Below are 6,000 nucleotides of genomic sequence, written 5' to 3' on the forward strand. Positions count from 1 at the left end.
AATAATAATTTTGTCACTCAATCCACGACTGTTTGTGGGACATGGCTGTGCACATTGGCTGCCGAGTTTCACCACAAAATATACAGTCAATTCCCATTACGGTATATTCTGTGAAGCGCCTTGAGATGTCTCAAAGATAAGGCGTTATATCAAATGCAAGGATTATTACTATTATTATATTATTTCGCGAATTAAATTTGTTCCTTCCACATTCCATTCACCCTTATCATGGGCATAACTGTACCTATTTAATCTCCAGAAGGAATGGTTTGCATATGTAATCTCTAAGAGTGTGTGTTCCACTCCCACCATCCAACCTTAACCCAAGTGCTCCTTAACCTTACCCCTCATGAAGGGCGCTAAATAAATCCAAGTTGTTGTTAACATTTGTGTCTACATTCAACACTCCCAGGAATCATTACATTCCAAGGAGTACTTCATAATTTCAGTCTATATCTGTCCTGCAGTATTCAAGTCTGCTCCTACTAGGATATAACCCCTTCTATTTTCCTCAGCAATTTTCTTGCCTCCTTGAAACATTTGACACTATTTTTTGTGCTATTGGAAACACAATTGAAACATTTCTTGTTCAGAAGAAGAAGCACTCCAAAATCAATACAAATTCTGCTTTATTCTTATTGCAAATTGCTTGTGTCATGATGCATAAAATGTTAGCTTCTACTTTTGTTTTTCAAATTGAAAGATTGATACAAATACCCAAGAACAATTTGGGCTGTTAAGGGTCACTTACTTTGCCATTTTGTGCCAGTGCCAGTTAAGCACAACTTAACTTGGCTCTTATTGCATTTCTGTTAATCAAAAAGTCATCAGAGTTATAAAAGAGTCCTTTTACGGAGGGGAAGGATTCCTGATGGCTGATGGTGCAGGCTAGAATGAAAAGCTAATGGCATTGCCTTATATGAGTACACTGCAACCACATGACTAGAAGAGAAAATGAATAACATTGGCATTCCTTCCCAAACATGTCTCCAGAAGAGATGTTTCTCAGTATAGTGGCCAAATATTAACTCTTTCCTTATTATGTGTCATATTTTCTCCCCATTGGTATTCTCTTCAAATTTTCTCCACTTATCTATCCTCTTCTGAAGATAGGTACCCACAGTTAGATTTGGTTCCACAGCCATCAGTAATCCTCTGGTTCCTTCTCCATGCACCTTGATATGTAATCCTGGACAGTGAGTGATGACAGGTTATTGTAACACAGCAGAATCTGATCCTGGGTCCATTATGTGAGTTGTGTAAACTATGTATAAACACGATGTATGGAAGAAATACAAATGCCCTTAAACATGTAATTAATAACCAATGTAGAAGATGACAAATCAGCTTTTATGTCTAAATAAGCATGCTTCCAGTAGAAGTCCAGAACAGCAATCCGTGACAGAAACCTTGTGACAGAAAAATGTGTAATTCGGTGCTATAGCCATTATCAGACACTTTCTTCCTTGCATTGCCCCAATCAAAAATTAACAGTGAGCAGTGACTGCTCTGATATTGTGCTTTCTGTATTACAGCAACATTTGTATAGTGTCTTTCACACAGGATAGCAACTCAGAGCGCCGCACTGTGCTAAGTTTGAAGCCAAGCAAAAGTGAAGGGGTGAAAATAGATGCAGTCAGGCATCATGTATTCATTTATTAGAGAATCCTTTATAGTCATAGCTTCTTACCAGAATGCAGTTTCTGACAGATTCAGGATATACGTGTTCTCAGCAACAATATGGAATTTGCAATTTGCCAGGCACCAGTTTTGCAGCAAAATTTGCAAAACTACAATTAACAAAATGAGTCCAGTTAACAAACATGTCAGATTAGACCTCAATATTTGTTATTCTTTGGATTTGGTTTAAAACGTTCTATTCCAAAGAAATCTGCTCAAACTGACTCCTGAGCTAGTGTTTGACATCTTTAACTGATCTGTGTTGATTCATCTAGCAGCCTGATCAAGAATTGACATTTTCTGTGTGACTGTTTTCAGTCAGTCTTACTGAGAGACAGACGAAGACTTGAAGTTGAAACCATTTGGAATTGAAGTACTACAATAAGGGGAGAGTGCTATGAATACACAAACTCAAAGTAATCCATGACAAGGTACATATACAGGCAAAGTATATCCTTTGAAGCATTATGAGACATCCTCCTGATGAGAAAAATGCTATATTATTATTATTATATCAAATGCAAGGATTATTATTATTAAAACAAGTCACTGATATCAGTGCATGAAAGATCATCTATGAATATAAGTTGCCAACATAGCTTGGAAATTGTGCGTTAGATGAAAAAAAGACGAATCAATAAAGGAAAGAAATTAAAAATAATGAAAATGGGCTTAGAGGTGTACTTTTTAGATTTGTTACCAGAATCAATAGGATGGATGTAGAAAGGGACATTGTACAGACTGCAAACTGCAACTAAAAATACTGGCGTCCTATATACTGTATCTTGAACTAAAAATTATTTCTTCACACTTAGTTGCTATCTCTTGGAATAGACTGCCACCTGCTGCATTGAAAGCTAATTTAGATGTCAATAAATGTATTATTCTTTTGGGGGAAATGAACCCGGTTTGTAGGTTGTTGGCATAACTGAACAATAAAAACTCAAAGTAATCCATGCATTAACAAGTCTTACGGCAGCTGTGACTCACTTCAGGCTCAAGCATTGTGACAGAGTTAAGGAAAAGGTGTCATAAATGTAGCCAGTCTTTAGTCATTAACAGCCTTGATGACCTTGACCTTAATGACACTGAGTCCTGTAGCTCAGTGGTTAGAGCACTCGCTTTGCAAGTGAGAGACCTGAGTTCAATTCCAGGCAGAGGGCGAAACCTTGGACAAGTTTCCTTACTCCCCACAGAGCCTAATAATAATCCCTCCAAAAACCAAAACAATAATAAATTGGTCATTTTCAAACTACGGCTGTTTGTGGGACATTGCTGTGCGCAATTGGCTGCCGCGTTCGCCCACAAATATACAGTCAATTCACTTTACAGTGTGTTCTGTGAAGCGCTTTGGGACGTCCTCCCGACGTGAAAAGCGCTATATCAAATGCAAGAATTATTATTATTATTATGATCCCATGTATCAGTAAAGTGATAATTATCACTGATGATACTTACACACCACGGACCTGAATTCCCATCTTGTCTTAGTTTGTGAGATCATTTTAGAAGGTTATGCTTGAAGGCTTACAACAACAAGATTACATTTGTACAGCACCTTTCACGTCAGAAGGACGTCCTAAGGCGCTGGACAGTGTACAGCATTTCAGACCCGAGCTGGGGTCGGGGGAGTTAGAAGGGAGTGGAGGGTAAGGGGGGTGGTCGATGGCATGGTCGAAGTGGAGGGTCTTGAGGTGGGACTTGAAGGAGGCTAAGGAGGGGGCGAGGCAGTGTGATTGGGGGATGGAATTCCAGAGGTTGGGGGCAGAGTGGCTGAAGGCTCTCCCTCCAATGGTGGGAAGGGTCGGTCGGGGGACGTGGAGCAGGCCAGAGCCGGCTGAGCAGAGGGAGCGGGCAGGTTTGTAGGGGGTTAGGAGGTAGCAGAGGTAGGGTGGGGTGAGGCCATGGAGGGTTTTGTAGGTTAGTTGAGAAAGGGCAGGAGGAGGCTCATGTGGAGCATAAACACTGGGATAGACCAGTTGGGCCGAATAGCCTGTTTCTGTGCTGTATATTCTAATATATTCTAATGCATGTTGTCTTATATTTTAAGACTGCTTAGAACATTCTTCAATTAAATTTGAATTCGAAAGTTGATAATAATTTGATTTACAGTCTTGTTGGGTCAAATGGGCCCTGTTTCTATGCTGTAAATTCTATGTATCTGCAGACACGGAGTAAACTTGCACGTGTATGTGGATGACACACAAATCTACTTTGCCTCCTCCAGCATCGACTCCAGGCCCATCAGTTTGTCTGTCAGACATCAGAACCCCGATGAGTGCAAATTTCCTGCAGCTGAATGTGGACAAGATGGAAGCCATACTCTTTGGCTCCTGGCAACGTCTTCACTCTTGCAGATCTGAACTCCTCAACCTTCCTGAGCTCTCCCTCAGACTCATCGAACCAGTGCGCAATCTGGGCATCCGGTTCGATGCCCAGCTGTCCTTCCTCCCCCACAACCGGTCCCTGACAAGGACCACCTTCCTCCACTTCCGCCACATTGCATGCCTTTGACCGTATTACCCTAAATACAGTTGAAACCCTCATGCATGCATTTGTCACCTCCCGCCGTTAAAATTGTGGTGGAAGTTATCTACACAAAATGAAATAAAGTATTATATCCTGCTAAGTGCAACCTGAATTTATTTCTAACAAAACAAATTAGGAATATGTTTTTTTTTAGCCACTGGGTAGCGCTACAGGGCAAAACACAGTTCAGATCTCAAAAGCACCCACATATCCTCAAAAGAAGGAAAAGTGAGTGGTCCCTCCACTCCCCAAGCTTTCCCCCTTCTTCTCCCAGATAGAACTGCAGCCAGAAGACGATGTACTGAATACACTAAAACCCTGGCTGGCTGGACCATTAGGGGGAGGGGGAAATACGGTTTGGCTAGCCGGAATTTCCAGCTAAGTATAATTACGATCCATTTACTGCATTTACTGGCTTTTTTCATAAATGCCATTAAATGGCATCCCGGCATTGAAATTGTTTGATTCTGGCTACGCGGAGTTGTTAAGTCAGCGAGTTATTGTATTTTAATTGGAACACATTCATCTATACCGCCCACAATGTTCACCCACATATACACACACAGTCACACCACTTTACACACCACTGGGAAGCGCTTTGAAACATCTCGACGATCTGAAGCACAAAATCAAATGCAAGGATTATTATTTTATTATGATTATATTTAAACTATTGTAAATTGCATTTTATCATTCAAAAATAGTAAAGCTTGGATTAAACATTGAACCTCCCAGTTAATAGCAGCAACTGAGGATAGTGCAAATACTTCTTTGATATCCACAATGCGCGAATCTTCATCACAAAACAATCTGAACATTTTAGGAACAGAACCACTTTATGCAGATGACATGTCTAGGAAAATAAATAAATAATATTACCTTTAAACAATGGGTCCAGATTCTCAATCTGGTGAATACACTTTGAAATGGGAGGAACTTCACATTTTTGGAAGGATCCTTTAAGGGGATTTTTCTTTATTGTTCCATTAAATCCAGATATTTTATTTAACATAGTTGTTAAATTGGGCACAGAGGTATATACAATTTTAAATTGGCTTCAAAACGTAAACCCAGATTCATACTTAAAATACAACAAGACAGTAGAACATGAGAACATTGGTTTAGAATTGTAAATGGACAATTTCAGGACAGATACCAGGAAGCTGTTCTTTACCTAGATGGTAATCAACAACTGGAACAGGTTGTCAGGAAATGTGGCAGAGGCCAGGTTACAAGATTCAATTAAAAGTAGCTTGATGCTGTGATGGGAGGACAATAGGATGCGTGTTCTGGAAGGATGAGATCGGATGGGCCGAATGGCCTTCTTCATTCAAACCAATCTTGTGATCTTGTGACATTGTAATCATTCCAATCACTGTGATACTTCAAGTGCAAATGTTGGTCCTCTCAACCTACATATGTCCAGCTCCGTCCTTCCACAGCATCATGACAAACAAATCTGCTCCGTTATGGACTTCAGTCTTGTGTGTCAGCCTGGCTCAGTGGTAGCACTCTCGCTTCTGAGTCAGAAAGTTGTCGATTCAAGTTGGGACTTGGAATCACATAGTCTAAGGTGACACTCCGATGCAGTGCTGAGGATGTGTTGCATTGTCATAGGTGCCTTCCTTTGGATGAGATGTTAAACCAAAGTCCTGTCTGTTCAGATGGACATTAAAAAACCCATGGAATTATTTGAATAGAGAATGGAGTTTTTCTCAGTGTCTTGGCCAACAATCTCCCAAAATAAATATTGGTCACTCACTCCATGGCTGTTTGTGATACATTGCTGTG

The sequence above is a fragment of the Callorhinchus milii genome, unplaced genomic scaffold, assembly GCF_018977255.1.
Source record: "Callorhinchus milii isolate IMCB2004 unplaced genomic scaffold, IMCB_Cmil_1.0 Scaffold3, whole genome shotgun sequence".
Taxonomy (NCBI): Eukaryota; Metazoa; Chordata; class Chondrichthyes; order Chimaeriformes; family Callorhinchidae; genus Callorhinchus; species Callorhinchus milii.